Genomic DNA, 27,456 nt, shown 5'->3' on the forward strand with positions numbered 1-27,456 from the left:
AGCTTCCCTTAACTGAGTCAATGAGTATTCAATAGAATTACATCAGATTTTTTTTTAAAGGATAATTCTGTGAGGTAGGTCTTCTCAAAGAAGCAAAGAAGACTGCCAGGAAATGTATGATATCCTCCATGGCTCCTGTCCCATGTATGTATTTATTGGGCCAGAAGTCAAAATGCCAACTTGTCCTGTCCCAAACTGCCTCTATACAGGCCACACAGACCCAGACACATACAATAACCTGACACAGTTAAGCTCACTTAAACTATTTTTATTTCAATGGGATCTAAGTGCAATCACTAAACACTAGATTGTGGTCAATGGATAGCTAGACCCTGCTGGTGGTTAGTGGAGCACAATGCTTAAAGCTATTGGTTATTCTCTCTTGTTTTTCAACACCCCTGATAATATGAGGAATATGTCAACATTAAGAGTCTCAGAAATATTGATCTTCTGAATTTGCCCACCACAGAGGTCAGGGAACAAACATGGGCAGGAGGAAGCCACACAAAAGCTAGCCAAATAGAAACTAGTATTGCTGCGAGAAATTTTTGTGACATTCAGTTTTCACTGAATTGTGGGGAATTGTCCTGTTTCCATTCAGTTTATTCCTAATAACTGCAGCCATGGAGAAGGAACAACATTGCGGGCTTTCACAACAACAACAAAAAGGCTCAAGGAAAGACTGTTTGAGAAATACTGTGTCTGTCCACAGCAAACAGTTTGCTTAGGTGTTGGAGGCAACTGGCTTCAAGGTGGGAAAAGCCTGGCTGTGCTGTTGATCAAGACAAGACACATGGGCAAAACTCCAAATAGTCTGAAACTGCCCAGCAGTGATGTCCACTATACCTGCAGCAGAAACAGTAAATAACTTGGACTCTTTACATACATGGTGCACTACAACTGACAGCAATGTCAGCCCTAAGACTTCAACAGCTTTTCTATAGCCCAGGAGTGGGCAACTTGCAAGCGGAGAGGGGTAATACAGAGACGGACGCAAGTGCTTGGATTGAAATTGGGCCACATTTATTGAAATATCTGCAAAGGGAAAAACCCAGGATGGGTACTGGACTGTGCCAGCTACTAGCAGGCACTACAATGGGCGAAAACGTATGCAGCCTGTGGGGTGGTGTGACAGCATCGCACCCCTCTGGACTGCCCCTTATGGGGGAGGTAGACCTTCCCCTGTCACCCCCTCCTGGGCCACAAGGCTCCCGGGTGAGTGAGGTGAGTCGTCTCATAGGCAACCCTTATTCCCCCGCCGAGCCGCAAAACCCATTCAGGAGACCTCGGGCATCACCTGTCACCATAACAGCGCCTCTGAATGCTCACCATCCCTAAGCTCATTCCCCCTTGCCCATCCTAGCCACTATTGGAAATGCGACCTGAACTTAACAAGAATTAGACCAAATTTGCCTAAAGGATTCGCCCAACCCCATTAACAGTGTAAAGTAGGCGAAAAGACGCACAGGCCAGGCCAGTCAGACTGTGAGCCAAAAATTCCTACATAGCCCCCAAAAGGGCAATGGGTTGGAACCCACACTGCTTAAGGGAGGGCGGGAGGGAGCTGTGTGAGTGAGAGGCAGTTGGAAGGGGCACGGAGAGTAAAAACACCTCTCCGACCCCTGCCCTCCCCAGTGGCAGCTCAGGAGTTCCTCCAATGGTGGCCCACCACTTCCACTCACCCTACCCACCCGCAATGCCCCCCTCACAGCCAGGCAAGTGGACGTGGGGGTAGGCACTTGTGGCTCTCCAGATGTTTTGGCCTACAGCTCCTATGATCCCTCACGATCGCCCATGCTGCCTAGCCAGTGGGAGCTGAAGGCCAAAACATCTGGAGGGCCACAAGTTGCCCACCCCTGCTATAGCACATCCACAAATGTGTGTGTTTGTGTGTGTGTGTTAGGGGTGGGCTGCAATTATGTTCCTTATTTTGTTGTAGTGGGTGCTTAGAAAAATATTTAGAAGTCCTGCCTATTTTTGTCAATAATAATTCGGCACCTGTTGTGAAGACTTTTATTTTATTTCTATTATATTTATTTATCAACTTGTTGTCTTTCCCTTTCTTCAAGGGTGCCATACATGGCTCACTATGCCTTTCTATTATCTGCACAACAACACTGTGAATTAAGATGTAGTGATGGCCGCCAATTTTGATGGTTTTAAAAGGGGGTTTCACAAATTCATAGAAGGTAAGGCTATCAGTGGGTACTAGTCCAGATGGCTATGATACCACCAGTATCAGAGTCAGTATGCCTACGTTCATCACTTGCTTGGGGACACAACCAGGAGGTGCTAATGCACTTACGTTCTACTTGTGCACTTCCCAGAGGCAACTAGTTGGCCACTGTGTGAACAAAATGCTGGATGCGATGACCCTTGAACCGATCCAGCATGGCTCTTACGTTCTTAAGTTAAGTTGAGACATAATTTCTAGCCCATTGTCATCCAGGGAGCTTCATAGCTGAGTGGGGATTCTTTTTTCTTACCCTCATAGATCTGGACATCATTTGTTCACACTGTTGTGTAATCCTATTGGCTGTGATGGTGGCCCATATTATTTTGTTGCCATATAATGCCACACCTGTGCCAAAATCACATGGCTCACAACCCATTAGAATTGAGAGCAGTGTGGGCAAATGAGGCATGCAAGTGGAATGCAACCGTTGCTGAAAAGAAACAGCAGCCCAGGGAACTAATGCAGTCTTAAAAGTACTGAGACAACATGAAATTTAGCCAAGTACTTCTTTGGGATTTTGCCTGTTGACACAGAGTGTGCTACCTAAAATTACAGAGCACATGCCACAACTCTGCAAATCCTTGTTCTCTTGAATTCATATTTATGTAAAGGTGAAGATGTTCAGTGGTAGAGCACAGGCTTTGTATGCAGAAGGTCTGAAGTTCATTCCTCGGCATCTCCTTGGCTGAGGAGGGGGGACCTTCCTGGAAACCTGGAGAGCTGCTGCCAGTCAGTTCAGACAGTATGGAGCAAGATAGACCAATGGTCTGAATCAGTAAGGTAGCATCCTATATTGCTAGGCTGAAGAGATTTCTTTTTTCCATTTGGAAAAGAATGCCAGTGGAGAGGATTTGGGTTTATCTGAATGCCATTTTGAATTTGCTTAATGCCATCATGTTTCAATGAAGCGCTGCTACATATCACTAGATGGAATCAACACACATTTCTGTTATTTACCTCTTGCCATTTTAATGGAGAATTAACAGCTGTCTTTTCAAAATACCTCAATGACATGTTTAACATTCACAGCCAGAGGTGTCCTGTTATTTTTATTGTTTTTCTTATTCAGAAATCCCTGTTGCTTATTAATAATCTCCCACCCTACAGCCCCCGCAAGCAGCCATTCCATTACAAGAGAGAAATGCTGAAAGTGGTGATGTGATCGCAAAGTAAATGTCACCAACTTAAAGGGACTTGGAAGATAGATTTGCTACCTGTGGAAATTGCGTGTTATTGCAATGTAACCTCAAATTTATGGATGTTGCTCTAATATTCCAGATACACCTGTCTGGTAACATCGGACATATATCAGCATTAGAAGTCAAACTCCTGCCATATTGGCATCAGTCCATTTACTGTGCCTTTTCTCCTTTGTCATAGAAATGGAACACATGCAATAATGCCCTGTCAGACTGCAGCAGGTTACAGCTAGCCTCTGAATATTATTTATTGGCCTGTGGATGCAGATTACATGGACACTTTATTACCTGCTAATTTACCACCTGCTGGCTGAAGGATGGTAAAAGTCTAGTATTTGTTTTATTGGAATTCATTATGCCATTAACCTTTCACTCCTCTGGGCCACATGGAAGGATTTCTCTGGTTAAATCATTCCTGCAATAACCCTCTCCAAATGAAAACAGTGATTCATAGCATCCTCATAGAAAGTGCAGTGCCAAGTAAATTATTTCTTAATGCTCTATATGATGCATATTTTTGCCTCAACAAATTGGTGGAATGCAAGCCCTGGCAGAACAGCAGGGAGAGTCAAATATTTTTGTCGCTGTGGTTTGTTTCTGTGAGTGTGTGTACGTGTTTGCATTTTATTTGCTTAAAAACTGGGTCACTGTTATTTATTGTATAGTTCTCTCTCTCTCTCTCTCTCTCTCTCCCCCCCCATCTTTCATTTATATTCCTTTATTTAAATGTCTATGTTTAATGAGAGAAAACTATATCTTTGTGTGATGTGAAATGGGACTTCCCATGAAATGGGAAGGTTACCTTTTTCTGATGTGCTGTGAAAAAAATGTCCAAATGGCATACACTTTAAAATGTAATCCCTTGTCATGGCATTATGAAGTACGTAGTTCTCCTTGAGATGGCAATACTAGTGATTGCTTTCCAACCATTTTGTTAGAGTTCCCTGAAGTGTACTCTGCTTCTCAGATTGATCTGAGCAGGACAGCAGGATGGCACACTGATCTGAAACATTCACACCCACATCTCTGTTTGCCTTCAGTGCCAGAAATTACTACTCAATTATCTCGACAACATCATGGTTTATAATGGTGAACTATTTCTGTGCTCAGAAGCAAACTGATCATACCAAATGCCGATTTTATTTATGTACTTTAAATATTTATGTACCACCCGTCATCAAAACTTATTCCAAATTTTTATCCAAAATTGGTTCAAAATTAAGTCCAGGGTGGTTCACAACAATATAACAATAAGAATCATAGAGTAGGAAGAGACCTCGAAGGTCATGTTGTCAGGGTCTGCATGTCGGATGCACCAGCAAATGAGAACCTACCATCTCCTGAGGCAGTCTGTTCTGCTATCAAACAGCTCTTACTGTTAGGAAGGTCATCCTAGTGTTCAGCCAAAATCAGTTTCCCTGAAATTTCCAAGCCATCCCTGCAAAACACCTTCACATATTTGAAGAGCTGTCACAAATTTGTTTTCTTTTGGTCCAGAAGGTACAAACTGTAGGAAGGGTTCAAATGTAGCTAGGGTTCCAGAAGGTGGGGTTCAAATGAAGCTAGAGTTCCAGAAGGCAGGGTTCAAATGAAGCTAGGGTTCCAGAAGGCAGGGTTCAAATGAAGCTAGGGTTCCAGAAAGTAGGGTTCAAATGAAGCTAGGGTTCCAGAAGAGCATGCAAGGGTCAAATTTTTGTGATTTCCCCTATCAGCAATACCTATTACTCAAACTTTGTCATTTTTGTTGGTTTTACACTAGGTGCATGGTGGAAGAGGATGTGTCTGCTACTCCACTATGGGAAATAAGTGTCACTCACTAAGCATATGAAATGGTCCTATGATGATACTATTTTATTTACACTGATTCAAAAACATCCCTACTGTGCATGGTAGCAGTTGCCTAGGGATGTCAGAGAATTCCGCGATGGATCTCGGTGAGGCCGAATGCCAGTGAATTCAGCCCCCCGAAATCCATTGCAGAACGAAGCCCCCACCCCCCCAACCCACAAAAGGCATGCGGGACGAAGTGCTCGCCGCCCCCACCCCACAAAAGACGCACGAAACGGAGCACTTACCTGCTCCCGTCCGCGCTGCTGTGCGAATGGCGGCCGTCCTGCGGCCGCCATTCACTTCCTCCTTCTTCAGCCATGATAGACTATGTAAATACTTACGTAGCCTATCACGGCTAATGCAGGGACGCCATTTGCATCCCTGCGGAGGCCGTGATAGGCTACGTAAGTGTTTACGTAGCCTATCACGGCGGGGGGGGGGGAACCCCAGCATACACAAATGGCGGTAGCCACGGCCATTTGCGTACGCTGGGTTTTTTTCCCACCTGCCGTGATAGGCTACGTAAATATTTACATAGCCTATCACGGCTCACTACAGGGACGCAAATGATGGCAGCTATGACAGCCGCCATTTGCATCCCTTCAGGGCTGCCCAGCAGCTGGGTGTCCGGCTGTGGGTGACAGGAGCTGGCTGGCAGCTCCATGGCTTGGCTGCGGAGTGGAGCTGGCTGGCCAGGATTCCGGGGGGAGGCACGGAGCACCTCTCCCCACCTGCAGAACCCAGCGGAGCCAGGTAAGTGGGGTTTTGTACACCCCTACAGTTGCCCAAGCATGTTTTCATTTACAGTTCACAGCAGCATTTCTTGCCCACTCCAAGCACACATAAAGGTAAAGGTAAAGGTGTCCCCAGCCGGTCGTGTCCGACTCTAGAGGGTGGTGCTCATCTCCATTTCTAATCCAAAGAGCCAGCGCTGTCCGAAGACACTTCCGCGGTCATGTGGCCGGCATGACTGAACACCAAGGTGCACAGAACACTGTCACCTTTCCCGCCGAAGCGGTGCCTATTTATCTACTTGCAATTCCTTGCTTTCGAACTGCTAGGTTGGCAGGTCTGCAGTTCAGCGTCTTAACCACTACGCCATTCCAATCTTCCGGTCTGCAGTTCAGCGTCTTAACCACTACGCCACCACAGCCCTACCAAGTACACATACTGTAGTGTAATATATGTCCCATGATCAAAACAGTTTGATATTCAGCAGTGGGCCACTGGAGCTTCAGTATCTATAAGAATACCAGTCTGTCTAGTTATCTTTTTCAAAGGAAAGCTGAAACCAGTAGTACAAAGTGCTCCAAAAGACTTGATATAAGTCACACTAATTAGATTTTTGTTCATGTCATTAAAATCTTTTGGAAAAGGATATTCAACATCTCACATGTATTTTTTTTCAAATCCCCCCCCCAGGTTTCAATTTTTCTTTTCAAATTTGTATTTTTTTTTCCCATAAAGAACCATTGCTCCATTACAAGTGGTAGTCAAATTATGCAAAACCATGACTCATTTTAAGTAGGGATGTATGAGAAATTTATTTTAGTTCATTTTTTAACCAGAATTTACCCAGTTTGCACCTCCCGGAACTGAATGCAGACCCAAATGCAATCTGCACTTGTGGTCCATATATTTCCAAGCTTGAGATGCAAGTTGCAGAACAACAATAAAAAGATGTTTGAAAAATGTGTACATTTGGAAAATGCCGATCAAAAAATGTGTACTTTTGAAACATGTGTACAAATATGCTTTAATCAATGGAATGAAAATCTGTCAATTTCAAAAATGCACACATTTTGAAAAATATGCACAAAAACTCACATGAATTTTTAATGCAAACACACACACACACACACACACACAAGCCCTCCTAGCTAGAGCTCACAGACAGATATGGACACAAATCAGAATGAGCTTTGAGGTGGAATTCAGACAAACTCAATGAGCTCAAGTTTTGCTGATTCCTATTCCCCTAGTTTTAAGCTCTTTCAAGCCATTTTTTTCACTGCCTCTTATATTTTGTCAATGAGATAAGCAAACAGATCACATGGGTTTACGCTCCCCCAACAAGATATTTGTAATGAACAAAATGATCTTACACTGTAATGGATGATGTGATGACCTCCCTAAACACAACCATGTAGATTTATGTGTGACAGCAGAACAAACTATCCATTTATTTCCTCCCAAGAAATACTATGTTTCCCTCCATCAACCACCATGGAAGGCAGGCTTCCCCTACCAGCATTAGATAGTGTGGAAAAGCCATTTTCCCCTGAGCCCACTTTGAGGAAATGCTATTTCATGGGAGTTTTCATAGGCCCAGCATTCCTATGCACATGACAATCACATCACTGGAGAAACTCCAGCATAAGTTCTCATCTCTGTCTATGGGAATAAGGCTATAGCTCAGGATTATAGAGCAGCCTTTCCAACCTAGTGCGTTCCAGATGTTTTGGACTTCAAGGTTTCCTGACCATTGTTCCTGCTGGATGAGGCTGATGGGAGTTGAAATCCAAAACATCTGGGTGGTACCATGTTGGAGAAGGCTGATCTACAGTTTTGAGAATGACCTCCCTTCAATCTCCATGTATGTATGTATGTATGTATATATGAGCCACTGTAAGATGATTCAATGGACAGCAAGCTTAACGATTAATTGATTTCTAGCTTTTCCTATCATAAAACATCCAAGACAGCTTAACAACAACATTGAATAATAACAATAAATAACAATTATCCAATCAAACAAGAATTCATCTGACAGAATTAATCCAAAAAGCAGCATAATAATGACATGTCACAGTTAAAACGCAGCAGCAGCCTCAGATTTCGGTTTTAAAAGCAACAAACCCCACTAAAACATTTTTTAAGTATTTGCAGCCCAGTGTAAGGATAACAGTAATGGAACCAGGTGGACTCCACATTCTAGGTGCCACCCTGATAAAAGGCCTATCTCTCATGTGCACCTGCCATACATCTGATATTGGAGAGTCCAGAGACAGGTCTCAGTGGCATATCTCAATGATCAGGCAGGTTTAATAGGAAGGGTGTAATTCTTGAGATACTCTGGTCCTATGTCACTTAAGTTTTGAAGGTGAAAACTAGCACCTTCAATTGAGCCTAGAAACAATTGGTGGACAAAGCAGATGATACCAGATCAGAGTCAGACTAACGTGATCCAATCTGCAGGCTCCAGTTAACATCCTCACAGGCATTGCGTTGTCTGAACCACTTCAAGTCTGGGGGGAATGTTTTGCTGATTGGGCGAAGGTGCCCGATCTTGTATCAGGCTGAAACATGACAGAGCCATGTTCTGTTTCTATGGCATCCTATGAGAAAATAGTCAGATCCCCTTACTAAAGAATTGGTCTGATTGATCTGGAATCTGATAAAATGGTTTATGCTTGATCCCTTGATTAAGGATCAACTGTAGGGCTGGCTTACGGCAGTAAAATTTAATGTGTTTGTCTTTTATTCTGCTATATATTTTATCATCATCATCACCTCTGCATTTGTTCTACAGTGTATTTTACACTGTTATAAAAATAACAGTGTAAAGTACTCTTATACTGGGGTCTGACCTGAAAGCAATGCTAAAGGCTGATGTATAGCTGGCCACACTTATCCATGCTCTATTAATATCTCAGTCTGCTGAAATGGGTTATCTGTGGGGCTGCCTTTGAAGAGGTGGTCAGAGGAATTTTTTTCTTCCATTTTTCTTCTTTCTCTTAACTTTCATTTTAAAGCTAAAAGCTGCTGCAAGCAACTAGAGAGAACAGCTCCCACTGCATGCTTTTGAAATGGGGATGGGGATGTTCCTGGGAATTATGCTATGTGATGTACTGCCATTTCCAGGAGAATTCTATGTGGGGGAAAGATGGCTATCCCCATGGGCCCATAAGGGCAGCCATCATTTTTCCCCCCATACAACGCTCCTGGAAATGATGCTAAACCATTACATAGCATCATTCCTAAGAACGTTTCCTCATAAGTTTCGTTGTAGCTTCCCTGCCTCAGAATTAGCTCTGCTATTACACCATAGTCACCAATTATTAAATATTGGTCCTGTAATTGTGAGACAAATTATGAACGAATTATGAAAGTAACTATATTAGATTGACTGAAGAATCAGGTGATGAGATTTTCTATTAACTATTGATTAGATGATACATTTGGGAACATGTTTTCTGAAGAATGAATTTAATTACTGATATTTATTCTAGGGTGAAATTCTGAATTATTAGTGATCATTTGATTTTTGGGAAGAATTGACTGTGGATTGTGAGCCATACTAAACGATATATGGAATTCACTGTTTGTAAATGAAATGATACACACATTTCTTTCTATGGACTATAAATATTGTCAATTGTATTTGAATTGTGCAAGTGAATGAGCCATTTAAAAAAAATAGAAAGAAACCACATGAATCAACAGAGGCAATCGAATACCACATCATTATGCAGTGAAGTGGAAAGTGATGGCATCATTGAATGTGAGGAGAGTGCTGCACCATTCAAAAGAAGGATAGAAAAGAATTAAGAGAGCAATCTTATAGCTCCCAGATGGCATAGGATGCTGCAGGCCTTCTCCTCTGTTTCTGTAGACAGAGCTATGACCACAGAGGAGGGGATCCAATCATGGATCTCCCAGCTCCCCACCAAGCTGCCATGGAAAGCTCAGCTGTTGTGACCTCAGAAGAGGACAAGGAGGGTGGAAAGGGACATACTGGTGGACAAGAAGGGGAGAGGAGGGGACATGGATCCACCAGATCCACAAGCTACTCCATTCCCAACTCTGACCCCAGGAAGGTAAGAGATCTGGACTGGCCTCTGATTCCATCTAGCTCAAAATGTATGTAGGGAGGAACAGGAGGCAAACAAGCCTCTCTTGTTCCTCCCAACCTGCTGGGCAGGACTTTGGACAGATGGAAGGCTCCATGTTTGGAGCCCTGCATCTATGGAGCATCAATCCTGTTGGATTTTGCTCTAGAAAGCTCAAAAGAAGCACTGAAGATTATTGGAAGAGGGAGACATATTGGGGCTTGAGCAAAACTGTCTCATGTGATATTCAGCAGTGAAATATTTCTGCATTGTACACATTCTGCCACATTGTTGCTTCTCTCTGCTAAGAAGAAAGTAGATCCTATCTCATATTTCCACCATGTTATAGAAATCACATTTATTTAAATGGCAGCAAACTAAGCTTAAATGTCCAGCTGAAATCAGTGGGACTGAATTAATGATGCCCAATTTCATAAATAATTGGCTTGTTGGTTGAAACTCATATGTTTGTAATGCTAGCAATACTGTACTACTGACCTATGAATTTCTTATGAATTTTGGAATAGATTGAGAACTTTCAAGCATGTGCAGTCTGCATTTAAACTATGGCATTTCTGGCATGTGCTGAGCTTGTTGGTTTCATTCCTTTCTTTCAGGAGGGAGTGTGATGATGTCAGTTGGCAGCACCATCATCTCTCATTCATATAGCAATTGATGAAAGGGATTAAACATTACATAGGAAAGCCACATGGAAATAACCAATCAGGAAGGGGTACATAATACGTTGACAATTGGTGTCATCACTCATTACATGATTAAAAACTACAGCTCCCAAAATGCAGTTTGATATTGTGCATGTGCAAAAGAATTGTATTCACAGAATAAGATCTTGAAGGAGAACTTTCATCTGAGATTACATGGATGAATCTGTTAGTTTGCAAGGAAATAATGAATTCATTTGGGGGAAGTTCAGCAGTCACTAGACTTAATAGTGGTTAGCTTTGTATAAGGCGGCACCCATAGAACTTGATTCAGTGTCACCGATCAGATGAAAATATTGAAAGAAAGGAATGATAAGAGAACAGAGCCAGGCCACAGGAGCTAGTGTGGAGAGGAACATCTTGGAGATTAGCTACTGCAATTCTTGTTTCCCAGAAAAATTCAAAGAGGCATTAAAACAGACAAGTGCATTAACAATTTTAAAATAAGCTTTTTATTACTTAATATATTTTCACCTAAATTCTAAGTATAGTGGAAAAGCAGAGAACAGAACAGCGCTGCATTAATTTTTCAAGCCTTAATGTGCTAGACAGGGAATAAGTTATTACATCTGTTGCCCTCTGGGAAGAAAGAATGAAAAGCACACACAAAAAAAGAAAAAGATTCTCCCTTGTTAGGACTGAATCACTGAATAACAGCTGATTTATGCAGCAGAGACACAAAAGAAAACCTTACAGCAGCTTTTGTATCATCATTAGGAGCAAATGCTGCAGTCTACAACCAACATGGCAAGATTAGAAGACATGGTGAGGCTTATTTGTTCTTCTCAAGAGGGCCTTTACAATTAGAGGAGAATTTCAAATGAGCATCTTGTGCATGCTTGATGATAATCTTTTTGGAAGATACTCCTTTTTCATGTCAAAATTGCAGCCTGTGCACCTTTTTCATTGGAACATTTGTCGGACAAGAAGAAAGACAATTGCCCAGGAAGATCCCTGAACAATATGGCAGTTCCAGTTGAGGTGCTTCAGGGAAAGTTCCCACACGGTGTTATGTTCTTGTGCAGTCAGATGCCAGGCTCTTGGATCATTTCCTGGAGAAAAGGAAAACATCCTGTGAAGTTCTTCCCTTTTCTGACAGGCAGAAGCATCTGCTGGTTTCTTGAGCGTGTTTGGTAGGCAGCAGAAATCAGAGCCAGGAATGTCTTTTTTTTAATAAAGATCGCCTCTGTTGAAAACTGTAGTCTTTGGCAAATAAAGCTCTGTGGGTGCGTAGGATAATGGGTTTAATCCAGACTTAGCCATGCTTAGAATAGACCCATTGAAATCAATGAGAGTTAAGTTAGTCATGACTAAATTAAGTCTCATTGATTTCAACAGGTCTATGCTTAGCATGACTAAGTCATATCCAATCTAATGAGCCAGAAAGACTATCTTTTTGTGGCTGGAAAGGTATAGTTGGGCATCAGAGGAAGCAAGAAGGAATATATGCATCACCTTCCTGCATTCTAGGCAAAACCATCATACATATAAGAACAAAAGTTTGTCCATCAGAAATGCTTTACTTACAGTGTAATGCATCCTCCTAACTTCTAGAACATGAACACACACACACACACACACACACGACAAGACCCAGTGTGACCATGAGATGAGGGATTCTCCCTGCTCCATCACAAGAAGTACAAGAATGGGGATAGTCCTTTCCATGTCAGGTTGCCACTGCAGGAAAGTGGTAAACATGGGAAGGCCGGTTGTTGTTGTTGTTGTTGTGGGTGGGTGAGGGGGCATGACAAACAAGAGAAAGAGACTGTCCTCTTCAGAGGCATGTTTGGTGGTGATGTGAAAGAAGTTCTTCTCAGTCAATGGCCACTCCCTGCCGAGGGGGGCTGGGTTTGCTCCCTCTCTGCTTTCCTTCCACCAGCAGGCAAAGACCACTTTATTCAAGTGGACCTTTGGTGTGTAAGTGCGTCAGAGGCTGTTTTTACTCTGTTACTGTTATGTTTTTAATTGTGTTTAAAGTATTTGTTTTATTGTTTTTTTCACATTTTATTAGTGATTGTAAGCAGCCTTGAGTGCCATTTTTGGTAGAAAGATGGGGTACAACTACAATCAAATAAATAAATAAGTTCCCTCCTAGAATCATAGAATAGTAGGGTTGGAAGGGGCCTACAAGTAGGGATGTACAAATCCCTTACCTGCCAGTCTGGGGGGGCAGTCCATGGGGGGAGGAGGCAATCCATTCTTCCCCTCAGAATCCTGTTCAGCCGGTTCCGCTCCACCGCGATTCCATGGAGCCACCAGCTGACCCCGAAGTGCCAGTGATATGGCCGCCATGCTGTATTGCTGGCTGAAGGGGACTACCGACTGCAGACGCAAATGGCGTCTGGGATGCCACTTGTGGCCATAAAGGCCTTAGTTTAAGGTAAATGCAGCCATAAATGGCTGCATTTACCTTAAACTAAGGCCTTTACGGCTGCAAATGGCATCTCGGACGCCATTTACATCCACAGTGAATCCGCCCAGCCAGTGATACGGCAATGGCGGCCATATCGCTGGCACTCCGGAGCTGGCCAGCAGGGAGGATCCGGCCGGCGAGGATTCCTCCAGGAGGTGGAGGTAAGTCTTCTGATTCTCCACAGACTCCAGGGGAGGGCAGATTCTTTTTGACATCGTGTAAAGGACCCACAAACTTCCGCAAGTAACCAATCTTGATTGCACAATATAAGCCTTGTGTGGAGAAGCCCTTAATGTGAGCAAGGAAGCAGAGGAATATCAGTTTAAATCAAATGTCCATTCTAGCCAATGTAGTCATTGCTTGTGAAAGACAGACAGACAGACAGACAGACAAGGACTGATCTGTAAACATCTGCCTGTAGTGCTTAGTTATTTGCATTTTCCCTCTTTAAAACTAAATACATTTAAGACTGCAATCCTATATGTAGTTATCTAGGAGTAAGCTCCCTTGAATTAACTGAGACTAATGTCTAAATAGACATGTATGGTTGTATAGAATGCATAGGACTACACTGTGAAAAAACAAACATTGTTTCGAGCAGCCAATTTCTCACTTACAGACCAATCTGAAGACTGGGGACAGGGGGAGAACCCAAATCAAAGGCTCCACCAGCAGGGTGGAAACAGGAGTGTGTGGCTGGCTAAAGGGAACATTAAAACACTCCAATGCTGGCATCTTTTTCCTCCATTCTGGGGCTGGAAGAATGTCAGGGGAATAGGAGGGCTTTGAATCAAGCAGATCCAAAGCCTCCCCCAATGCATTCCCAAACACTGCCTTTTTCCCAGTACTGTCATTGGAGCACCAACAGCAGACTGGCAAGGGCAGCAGAAATTTCTGCGCCCACAAGCCTACAAGAAGAACAGGTCTCCCTTTCTCCCAATGTACCTCCCTCTCCATGGGCAGAGAGGCTGATCCACTAAATTTCAATGACACCTGGTACATGCTCCCTGGGCCGGTGGGCCCACATGATTCTGGCCTTAAGCTCCCAAGTACACAATGGATAGCCTCGACTTACTTAATGATATTGCCAAACAAACTAGTCCAGGATATTAAAATGAGTAAGGCTGCAATACTATGCATGTCTACTCAGAAGTAAGTCCTATTGAAATCAGTGGGGCTTACTCCCACATAAAGGTTTATAAGATTGATGCCTGAGTGTTCACAGACGTTACCCACAGAAAAACAATGGAAGGAAAGGAAGATTTACTGTTCTGAAAGTTAATCTCCCTCATTGGTGTATTAGTGGTGACTGTCTCAGTCTCCTTAAAAAGAGAAGCTTGGGACTGACAGCTGTTTGGATTTTTGGCTTGGAAACTCTGCCAACGCCCACACTCGATGAGCAAACATGGTCTCTCTTGGCTGCCTGCAATTGCAGCCATCTGTTTGCATGGCAGATTTCCTGCCTCATAAGTTGGTTGGAGTGCTTTCCTTGGGCTGTAGAAGACATGCCAAATAGTAATAGTTCCACCGCATGAACGTGCATTAATTCAACAAATACTGCGTCTTCTATGGGAAGTGTCTCAATTTGGTGAGGCAGTACTGGCACCACGGACCAGATGAGGACATCTGCTGATGCCTGATGCTAGTATACCAACATAACTGAAAGGCAGTATGGGAGAAAAGGGAGAACCAAGTTACGGCAGTTGTTGCCAAGCTATACTGAAATGGGCACTTTGCGATCTATACAAAACATCTGAGAAATCCATAGGCACCAAAGATGAGCATGCAATTATTATTCTCCAGCTAGAACTTCCTATTGTATTCCTTGGTTCCTGGCAGGTCTGACACTCATCACGAAATGAAACAAAACAAAGACGCTAACTGCAGACTAAATTCAAGATTGCCTAAGCTATGAGTAAACATAAAATAAAGTAAAAATAAAACATTTTCTTTATCTACAAGCTTCTGCCAGTGTCAAGTAAGGGGGAATGGCATGAGGATAGTAAGAACGGCGCTTGCACATTTGTTAACATCAAATCATGGCTTTTGCACATAATTTCACTCTATACTCAAAGCCCAAGGCCTGGATGGAAGGATCTGTCAGTCTGGGTTTCTCCCACATGCATTGTTATTGTTGTTGTTTAAATCTCAAGTTCTCTCCATCCTGAATATGAAGAAATTTGTGGATTTTGGTAAATTCTTATCAAAATCAAACTGAAACAAATGTTTCACCAATCCCTGATTTCTCAAGTAAATATTTTGAAGTTTCTGAGGTTAACTGATTTTTTCCTCCTACATAATAATCTTTCAAGAACTTTTTACCCTTGACTAGACAAATGATGGCATTACATTGTTGCTAATCTCACAGATTCTGACAGTGTTTGATAAACCCTTTCAAGAAGAGCTTGTCACATCCAGGCAGTCTGCTGCGGCTTACTTTATGGGAGTATCTCCAGGTGTAACACTTTTCATAGCCAATTCAGCTCCTGAAGCCTACATCATCTTCTGTCTGAACACCACCCACTGTGCATGATTATAGGATTAACCTTGAGTTCAAACTTTGTTTTGGTACATTAAAAAATGCAGTACATTGGGAAAGGCTCTATTTTCTTCTTGTGACTGTTAGCAGGGACAAAATACATTATTCTGGAAACTGGGAGTGAAGAAGACACACAAAAAGGCCAAAACTAGCTATGCTTGCTAGGGCTGATGGGAGTTGTAGGCCAAAACATCCAGAGGGCCACAAGTTGCCAACCCCTGCTTTAAAAAAAGTTGCCGATGTGGTGAAGTTGTCAGATTCACACAGCAAATATTCCTCAGTGTTGCTCAAACCTCCTTTGGAGGTGATAACTGTGTGTGTCTGCTTTTGTGATCCCCATACTATCCTATTCTCTTGATTGGAAGCACTAATCAAGTACCCTGGTATAGGCCAAGGTTTCCTTGCTTTTAACAGAAGGGATCAGGGCCCCTTCGAATCATCTCTATCCACTGATGCCAACATGCCATGAGTGACTGTGATATGGTCAGGGAGAGGGGGACACAAATGGCCCTCCATGCTGGTCAGGATTTGCCCCAGTAGGCCTTGCAAAGTCTGAACCAAAGTCTGACTCAGATTTAGTAAGCCTAATGTAAAATCCAGTACATGGCCACTAACTCACATGGCAAGTTAGCAGCCATGGGAGCCTTCTATGCCCAGTTTCTCAGCTAATTACAGAGAAAGGGGGGGGGGTGAGCTGCTGAAGACCAAGGTGCCCTACCAAAGCAGCTGCAGAATCCAGCCTTGAGATGGGTTCTGATGTATTGCCTGCATAATCTTCTATGGGAACCGAGCATGCAAGAAGGAAGGCACTTTAAGGGATGTGTCTCAGCCTCAGTATCAGCTCGAGAGGGCAGAGCAAAAATGCCCTGTGTTGAACATAGTATTTATTGATGGACAAAAAATCCTGGTCAAGACAGAATAACCGATAATGAGCTAATGGCCACACACATTTACAAGCTGAAGCACACACAAGAGAGCTTTGCTGGTTTCAGTGTCTTTTCTTGCCTAAAACTCTTCTCCCTCAGCTGCAATGGTCTTCCTTTGCTGAACACTTTCTGTCTGGTCTTTTCATGCTTCCGGAGAGTTTGTAACATGAAAACTCCAAACTGTTGCTGCACAAGGAATTTGGGATTTTTGTCAAGTTCCCTACCAGGAAACAGCCACTCTGCCTTTACTGCCTTTTACACTTTCTGCCTGGATTTTCCATCAACTGGAATCCTGAAATACTCTCTTTCCTGGACTCGTCATCCACTCTGGACCTTTGTCTGTTGAGCCTTGAATTATTAAAACCTGCTGTGGAATATAATGTCAGTCTTTCCATTGACCATGGATTATTGTTTGCCATGAACTGAGTACCTTCATCTTTGATTGCCCAGAATGCCTTCTGGTCTGACTAATGAGACTTTTGTTTGCCTTGACACCCATACAGTAGAGATTTCCAGTGCAGACTCTGTTGGTGGACCTGATCTCTCCCCGTGAGTGTATTTCTAGCCTTGTCTGAATTTAGGCTTGTCTCCTTGACCAGGTTTTGTCAGGGGGCCCTTTTCAGTAGAAGCCCTGAGAGGGAATCTCTGCTGTTCAGGACTCCTTTTTGCCAGGTGTTACCATCTGTGAAGCTAGAAGCACTCACCTGCCTAATCCTGTTCTATATTCTCAACCTGTCCATTAAATGGGCCCCATGTGTAGGGACCCTGCATCTCGGAATGTCCCTATATGGCTAGGGGTTCACTGGCCTGGTTATTTTGTGAATCCTGCAGTTAGTTCGGCTTGAACCCTGCCATATAACAATCCTATAAAAGGAACTACTCCAAGAGTGGAGAATCTGCCTGACTGCAAATATTCTTGATCCTAAACCCAAGTCAGTTTAGGGCTCCTGAACATGGAGATCCTGCTTTTGGGAATGTCTCTGTTTTTGCCTGAGGCTCTAACTGTGACTCCTCTTGAATTGTGAACCATAGCCTTTTTCTTTTCTTTTTTTATAATGTTCTAACATGAACCTGGATCTGTAAGTGCTTTGAACCCCTACAGTTGATCTAGGAGTTAAGGCTCTAACTATGACTATGTACCTGCTTCTGGACTGTTCCTTAATCTAAGCCATGGGCCATTAGCTCCTGAGTTAAAGGATTTATGTAGTTATTTATAACTTATTCATTCATTTATTTAGTTGTAACTTCTAAGCGTAAGTGCCGTGACTTCTGAAGTGTCACCTGATTCACCTTTAAATAAAGCTAAGTCACTGAATGTATGTCTTTCCCATCCTGTCCTACATTGTGGAAGCTAGGGCATATGACAATGCTGCTGTAGTTGTTTAGGGCAACCCAAAGTAGATACTATCATTTTTGTACACAATTCCTATTGCAAAAGCAACTTCCTTGGTCGGGCCTGTAGGCCCAAGGGATCACTGACTTCTTTGTGTTCTAGAGCAGCCATGATGGACTCAGATGGATGATTGCTATTGACAAATCCAACTTAGTGTAAGCTGCTTGAAGTTGCACTTAACCTTAGTGACAGCTGAAGTTAGACATTGGCATTTTAGTTGATAACGGGGACTTAGTAACTCAGTACAACGAACCCCTAGTCATAGGCAAACGTGCACCACCACAATAAATGAATGTGGAATCAAATATTATTGCATTGTTTGGAAGAATGTGCTGAAATATGTCAAAATGACTTGTGTAAAATACTTGCTCAACAGAAGTGTCCTGGTTGCATTCGCTCATTTACTAGATAGACTATGGGCACTCATGATCAATGCTTATATCTCCACTTCTGTATAAACTGATGCAAAAGGCAAATCTCTGGTCCTATTCTGATCACTATATGAAGCTGTATTTGGTTTTGTACAGTGGTTGCTGTTGCTATTGTCACTCTTACAGTTTCTGCCACATCTTCTTCCATCCACCCCTTCTCTGATGCTACTAGGCTGGAGACTTCTGGATCCTTTGCCCTACTACACTAGCTGGATAAATGCTACTTCATGCAAACTTTATACAGACATTATAGGAAACCTAGAAATCCTTTTTGGAAATGACTTGGAGAGGAAGGAGTTTGTAAAAAGAGCCAAATCTTAGGGTAGGATGGCTAGTGCTAAATGTATTAATTACTTTTATTGCATTGACTGCAAATTCCATTGATAGAATGCTTTGTCAGTGACATTCGAAGACTATTCTTATTCCATTCTTAAGCCATGGAGGGAGTGATCATGAGTGCCCATAGTCTATCTAGTAAATGAGAGAACGCACGCACACACACACATTCACTTTAGTCAGTGGGTGAAAAGAGTTCATTAAAAAAAAATACTCATAGAGAGCAAGCTTCCCATTCAAATGAGGCAAGATACAGGCTGAAAACAAAAATGGGAGTAAGCCAAAACAAGCTTTGTTTTTTGGAGAATGTATGTGAGTTTGAAAATTGCTGGTTCTCTCTTCTCTAATCTCATTTGTACAACAGGAGTACTAATTATTTGGTTTTCCCCAGCACTTCCTTCAGCTCTGCTTAGAGTATTCTGTTAAAATACCTCATCTCTGGTAATTCACACATAGTTTTGTATAGATATCCCAGTATATGGTTCATGGGGCGCAGTACATAATTGATTCTGCACCCTGAGTCACCATTTTGTGTCTGAATGGTAAACCTCAGTGTTCTAGTAAAGAAAAACCAAAGTTGATTCCACAGGCCTGAAGTCTGCACACCCCTAGCTTGATCATGACAGGATGGTATATCCTGGGTATGGAGTCAGCAGGGTTTATAAAGCTTCCTCCTTTCCTGCAAGTTATACAGAGTTTCTATGGGTCTGAGCATGCCTGGTTCAAATCAGATGGCAATTTCCTTCTCCTGCTTCCCTCCCTAAATGGCCTGTTCCGCCCAAGCCCCCAAACCCTGTCCTCCGAGCTCCTGCCCTCACTCAACACCCACCCCCATGCTCACCGAGCCACTTGCACTTACCTGGGACCCGTCCTCGAGCACTGTGGTCACCATTTTGTGAAAAACATGACGATAGTGAATGTGCACACATCTAGTTGTATGCAACTAGACTGTATGCATCTAGTTGTTGTATCTAGTTGTATGCAACTTGTATGCATACAACATCTAGTTGTATGCAAAATGGCACTGTGAGTTGCCCATATACTCAAGATTACAGGCGTAAATGGGCCATATTTTTCACAAAATGAAGATGGTGGCACTGGAAGATGGGTCCCAGGGGAGTGTGGGTGGCTCGGCGAGCAGCACGGAGCTTGTGAGTGGGTGTGGGGGTGCGTGAGCAGGGACAGGGGCTGGGCAGGCACCTGGAGAACCCAGACAGGGGGGCACCCATCCATCCCTACCAATTCCCCTCCCTGCCCCACCCCTCAGACTGGAGAATGATAGGGGAGCATTCTCCCAGCTCGAAGCACAACCAAATCAATGAGGCAGACCTCTAAGTAAAATTTAGTTATACCTAAAGTGGACCACAGCAAGGCTTAATATTTCAGTTATTGTCAATTGTTCCTTTGAAATGGAAACTTACACAGTCCATTTAAATATATATATATATATATATATATATATATATATATATATCTCCTGCCTCTCATCTTTTTACTGAACTGTAGCACCGGCTGCAGGGTTCCCCCCCCTAAAATGTATCACATTGTAGGAGATTCCCAGGTGAACGTATGACTGGATATATTTTTGCCTTCATATCTTTAAAATCCCTTTGATGAAATCAGTGGCTTAGATCTTTACATGGAGTCCTTTCAGGATGCTCTCCAGACGTTCCTCTTTGTTTCTGTGCTTTGAAAACCTCTCTGCCACTGCACAGAAAAACCTATCAGATGGCAGATAGGACTGAATTCCACTGGTACCTTTTAGCTTCTGCTCTTGCGACAAGCTGATATGCTGAATATGCCCATTTAGTTTTAAGAAGATATGGGATACTGTGTGGGAGAGTGCAGTTGTTGGAATAGAGAGATAACATGGGGCCAATTTGCACAGGGCAAGTCAGATATTTACGCACTGAACACACAATTCCTTCTGATGTCTCTGCTGGGTGGGGGACTGTGTCAAGTAGGGACAGGAACCTGAGGTACTGGAACTAGTGTTGTGCCAGATATCTGTCCTGCAGTTTCCCAAAAGTTTTCTTCCCCCCCTCCCGCAAGAAGTTTCAGTTTTTTTCTGCCTCATGCTCAAGGCATTAAAAAAAAAAAAATCTTTAAAATTGCTTTTGGCGGTGTTTTTTGAGCTTGCCTTATTGTTGTGAGGTGGGCTGAAGGTGCTGTGTGCAAAGAACTCTGACAGAGCCTCTGTTATATATACACAGAAATGGGGCTATGGAAGAAGAGGGCATTGAAGACACAAAGTAGGGATGGGGGAGAAATGTGTTCAGTTTGCATTTTAACGCTAAAAGGTGTCCCCAGCCAGTCGTGTCCGACTCTAGGGTGCGGTGCTCATCCCCGTTTCTAAGCCGAAGATCCAGCGCTGTCCGAAGACACTTCCGTGGTCCTGTGGCCGGCGTGACTGAACACCGATGTGCACGGAACACTGTTACTTTTCCCGCCGAAGCAGCACCTATTTATCTACTTGCAATTTCTTGCTTACAAACTGCTAGGTTGGCAGGAGCTCACTCCGTCACGCGGCACTCAGGTCTCGAACTGCTGTCCTGCCGACCTTCCGGTCTGCAGTTCAGCGTCTTAACCACTAAGCCGCTGCGGCCACCATTTTAAAGTTAGCTATTTTAAAGCTAACTTACCTAATTTCACACTTTAAGACCCATACACAAAGCAAAACTCTGTTATCATTCAGGATTTGCCCTTCCCCAAATTTTGCAATAGACTTTTCTGTATATTAGGGAGAAGTGCACACAAGTACCAGTGAAAATAATATTAAAAATGCATTCTATCTGGGAAATTATTTGCAAAAATATGTATATTGGGCAAAGTTGCATATATATAAGATGCATATATTACAAAAAATGCATGCAAAAAATGCATACAAATTTCCATGTAAACTTTTTAAAAGATATGCTCAACAGAATGTAAGATGGAAAAATGAAAATCTGGGAGAAAACAAAATTGCCACATTTGTGCACGCCTAAGGCAAAGGGGTTTTGGCTCACTCATACAAGAGGAGAGTTCACCCAAAGCCTCTGTTGCTCTTCATGCTGCAGAGAAAGGGGTAAAAGAGCCCTTTGTTTGGTTTCATTCTAGAGCGAGTATTAGGCTCAGTCTATGTTGCTCTTCAGCCCTTGCTAAACTCAAAATATGGCCTCTGTTATTCTATTTATTTATTATACTTATTCTTATTTATTATACTTATTCTTCCATTGTGGAACTCAAGGTGGCTACATGTGGTTCTGACTTCTGAGGTGGTCTGCCCTCCAAGCACTAACCAGACCCAGACCTGCTTAGCTTCAGCAAGGTGGGTACCTCATGTGCCTACAGACTCTGCCCTGTTATAAAAACCAATTGCCAACCTGCAATGTGGAGCTTGACCACTGGTAATGAATCATCAGTAAAAAGGATTTCTGTATCACAGTGGTCATGTGCCATCACGATCTGGGAGTTTGCACCAGAGTGTATCCATGGAGTGAGAGTTTACTGCAGATTCATAGTACATTACCTTTTTTTACTTGATCCCAACTCAGGAGGGATCACATGGAGGGAGAAAAAAACTGGTTTGCATGTTAAAGCCAGCCCCCCAGGCAGATTCATTTGTTTCATCTCTCCTGACCAGTAGGATGAAGGCTGCCCCTCAAGTTAACCAATCCTGTTTGCATCAGAGTAAATGTAAAATACAACCAACTGAAGATTAAACAGCTAGTCTGCTTGCAGATTATGGGGTTTCACTGAGCCAAAGCCAATCTTAAATATCCTTGTAGCGTGGGTAAGAAATCACAAAGATCATAGAGGTATATAGGCTCATGGCTTTATTTAAGAACAAATATTTCCTAATTGAAATGTGGTTTTCAATTAGGAAATATTTGTTTTAAGTGAGCCCCTTTTTGCCATCTATAGAGCCCAAATGCCTGTGTGTCAGTAAGAACATTTTCAACTTTGAGTTTGAGTGTATAATCCTGCAATCATATACACACTGATCCAGGAGTAAGACCTATGTAGCTCAATAGGACTTACTTCTGAGTAGACATGCCTAGGATTGCACTGTAAATGATTGGAATGAATGCTATTGCTCCTTGGATGTTCTTGAAATCATTGGAGAAACTTCATGGATCGACACCCACTAACACACAGTGGCATCTTCGGGCTGCTGATGCCCCAGCAAGAACCACCTCCACCTCTGAAGAGAAGGATTATAGCAGCAGCCACCACCTCCTGTCTTCTGGCTCTGGGCCTGCCAAGGAAGAATGGGTCTGCGCCAGTTATGGTCCACCCCACCCCCAGTCCTATGCTGCCCTCTACAGTGGCTGTGTCTTATTCTCCTCCCATCACATGGAGAGGGCAGAAGGTGTCAGTGGCTGAATCCACACATAGCAGTTATAACATTATTATGGTCCCAGGGCATAGTCTGAAGGCATGTGAGGCAGCCACCTTGCTGAAGCTAAGCAGGTCTGGGTCTGGTCAGCGCTTGGAGGGGAGACCACCTCAGAACCACATGTATCCACCTCGAGTTCCACCATGGAAGAAAGATGGGATACAAATGAAACAAATAAAATAAATAAAATAATAAAGCATATTGTTATCATAACTGTTGGTACATATGACAACACTGGGCACCAACAGTCATGATAACAGTATGATAACGGTATAACTGCTATGTGTAGACTCAGCCAGTGTTTGATGCTGGCTGCTCCTTCCCCCACTGGTCAACAGCCTACTTGGACAAGCAGCAAGTGGCTAGGAATGGCAGCTAATGCTCCCTGTTTTGCCCTTGTCTCAGCAGTGGCTGCTTCTTACCACTTGCTCACCTGATGGTAGGTGAAGGAGCAATAGCAACAGAAGGAGCAGCAGCCAGTATTCAGGAAAAGTCAAGCAAACATTGGCTGGTACTCCTTCCACCCCTGACCACCCATATTCCAGAGTGGGCGAGCAAAAAGCAGCAAAACCACTAGGTATGGGGGCTCCCTATGTGCACATAGTTCAGTAGAGTCATGGCACATATGCTTCAAGTCAGGTAAAAGGCATGACATGATGCCACTGTTGTGTGCACTTCAGCAGAAAAGCATTACTAACATCCAGCTGCATCCCATCAAATACTAGTTTCAAGCTTGCATGCTCTTTCTTTCTTTCTTTCTTTCTTTCTTTCTTTCTTTCTGATCCTCCAGAAGATGTGGTGGTAAAGTAAAAAGAATCATGCAGAGACTCGAATAAAAACAGGCAACAGGCTTTCTCTGAAATGCAATCCTGTATTTTACAGAAGGGGGAAAAATATATTGTTTGTCTGAATCCATATCAAGTTATGAGCCCAAGGCAAAGAAGAGGTTGACCCTGTTAACAAAGGTGGGTGTTCTGTTTCCCCGGGCATAAAAGGGTTAAGTAGTTCCAATGTCTCTTAATATTGATAAAAGTTTCTAATCTAATTTGTCAAGCTCAGTCCGCGAGGAAAAGCTCTTGGATCTGCTGACCAGCAATTTCATACATCAGTGTGACTTGAAGTGAGCTGTCAGTTTAAATTAAAGAAAGGTAAAGAAGCACCAACCCTGCTTTCAAGTCTAACATTTATTAAGCAAGTGTTTCAAACATTTCACAGCCTCAAATCTTGTATCTTCCTTCCCTTTTAGGTGTTATAGGATCCACAAGCTTTCCATGGGATATGTCCACTACCATGCTGCTTCGCTGTAATCTGGTGTGTGTGTGTGTGTGTGTGTGTGTGTGTGAACCTCTTTCAGCTTGAGGGCCAAATTCCATTTTGGGGAAGCTCTTGCAGCCCAGATTCCAGGGGTGGGTGGCCCTGAAAGTCAACAAGAGGTGGGGGCAAAAATACCAAAAATGCCAGCATATTTTAGTTTAAAGCTCTCACTGCCAGTAATAACTAAGCCTTAGGAGAAGCATTTCAGCCTTTCAGAATGGAGTAAAATTCTCAAAAGCCAGGAAAATAACAGACAGTAGATGGTTGGGATGCGGGGCGGGGGACCCAGTGACCTAGGAAAGGGGCATAGCCATCTGGGGAACTCTTGATGGCTGGATTGGGACCCCCATGCAGGCAAGATTACAGGGAAGGAAGGCAATATATTCTCTGGGGTGGAGGCAGGTGGGAGTTAGGAGAAGGAGAACTTTTTTCTGTAACATTTCATCCATGTTTACTTATCTGGATGTAAGTCCCATTGAACTTACTGTAATCATTTCTGAGTAAACATGCACAGGATTGGGCTTGATAATATCAGGCTTGCAGTGCATATGTACTTAGTTTGCAATATGTAAATGTATTTGAGACATGCTCTCTTGCTCCTGAACATGGTGTCCTGCTTGCAATTTGCATCAAGAGTCTTATGAGGTTATGTGCCTATGTTATGCCTGCGTGGCCTGCATTCCCCAGGCTTGGTGCTCAAAACGGCAAGTGTGATGTTGACTGTCAGTTGGCACCTTTTCTTCCATTGCTGAAACTGACCTGAACTTTTGAATGGGTAGGTAATTTACAGAGTGATGTTGTGGCTCCTCTTGTACGTCCCAAGGGCAGGGTGCACATAATATAAATGTGACCTTTACAAAAGCAAATTCCACAAGTTCAACTGTTGGGAAAACAAAAGCCTCCAACCACTTAGGGTAGGGGAGAACACCCTTGCCGCATCAACAACAAGCCCATCAATTTAAAAATTCAGCAAACTAGTCAAGTTAAAAATTAGGCATTTGCCAATGCAACCATCAGTCCTGCAGAAATGATCATATGGAGTGTAAGCGCTTCTTCACACAGAGCTTTAATCCTGCGATTGGGATTGCTCCTTCACAGACATACGTTTGTGGGCTCTTTACATGATGCCATGACCCTGCCGTGACAAGGTCTTTGGGTTGATTCAGGAGAGCCCAATCCTCCTCGGACCCAAACTCGAAGTGGGATTTGGATGGCCGAATCCTGCTTTGGGCCCCCCCAATGCACCCACCATGCTGTGCATACCCACAGTTCCTTGCTTGGGCCTTCAGGACATGCGCCAGCAACCATCATGAGGAGAAGTCACCATTGTCGGCAGGCCTCGGGCTGAAGTGGTGCACAGCCCTATATAGCACTAAGAAAAATACACAAAATATTGCATACCAGCGAAAGTTGCAGAAATTGTGGCAGACACTTTCAAGTTTCCATACTTTTCCAAAGGTGGTGGTGAGGACTCTGATTCCATCAATGAGCAGCTGATAGAATGAAAGCTGTGAAGCACACACTGAATGGATTAAACAAAATCCATACGTTCCTACTGGCAACCAAATTACAATTTGGGTCGAGGTGGATATGAGCATCATTATGACAATTTATGAGCATTTATATTTGAAGTTTTACAAAAAGACTAAAGAATTCTGATTAGAATATTGAGGTACAAATGTCAAATTGGAATGATGAAATGAAAAATTCACCAATTTTTGAGCATTTGCTAATATTTGTTTCAGCTCTAGATTCAAGCATCCAGTTGCAGATCCAGTAGCCGATAGCTGAAAAGGTAAGGTTTGGGTATATAGGCTAAAAATACAATTTACATATTCAAAACTAAAGCAAGGTTAAAACCAAAGATTATGAGGATATCGAGTACTGTTCCAAAAGGCATATCAAAACAGTGAATTTCTTGAATGGATAAAAGAGCATCACCTTTGCAATTCTCTTTGAAAACACTGAATGTCTTTCTCAAGGTCAAAAGACAGAAATGAAGATGAATAAAATCACAAAATTACTGCAATGAAAGTTCTGATTTTAAGCAGAATTAATTTTGTCTAGTGAGATCAAATTTATCTCATCTTGGAGCTAATTATCAAATTTCCTCATCAAAATTGATTTTCTTTATAATATTAAATACAATAAATGACTCAGAACTTCACCTGATGACTTTCATTGGCACATATTAATTAGAAAGTGATCTGGAGAGAGGAAAAGAAAACTTAGGGTATATTGATTCCCTAAGAAAAAGTTAACAATGAAATGAAACCTTGGGGTGTAGTGTGAATGGTTCTCTCCCCTTCTTCCCCCAATTTTATCTTTACAACAGCCTCCAGGGCTACCGGGGTCTTGGGGAGGGGCATGCAGGGGAATCACTCCTGTTATTTCCAATAATTGATCAGAGATAACAGGGGGGTTCCCCTTACTTAACATACTGCTCACCCTCCCAATTGGAAGGGGGAGAAGCATGCTAAGTGCTTCATTCGACCCATGTCCCACCCACCATAGGGAAGTCACAAGGCAGACAAAACTGATGCACAGGACGGAAGACCACTCGCTCCTCCACCTGTGCTGTGCCTCAGTTGAGGTGGCTTTGGAGCATGCTGGCTCTCCCCAGCTGAGGAGAACCCATGTACACTGAAGCTGGGTCCTGGCCAAGGATAGGGTGCTCCTCTAGCCAGAGCCTCAGTCAGGGCAGCTTTGCTGTGCATTGGGCTTTCCCCAGTTGGGAAAGCCTGCACACAGTAACACAGGCCCCTGGCTGAAACGCTGATCAGAGCTCAAGCTGGTGCTTTGACTCAGGACCAAATGACATCAGGGATGTGTCAGCGTGTGTGTGGCCATGCCCTCCGATGTCATCCAGCCCACAGGGGGTTGGGCGAGGGAAATTCACAC

Source organism: Heloderma suspectum, chromosome 1 (assembly GCF_057233095.1).
Source record: "Heloderma suspectum isolate Gila_16-S chromosome 1, 16-S_ref, whole genome shotgun sequence".
Classification (NCBI taxonomy): Eukaryota; Metazoa; Chordata; class Lepidosauria; order Squamata; family Helodermatidae; genus Heloderma; species Heloderma suspectum.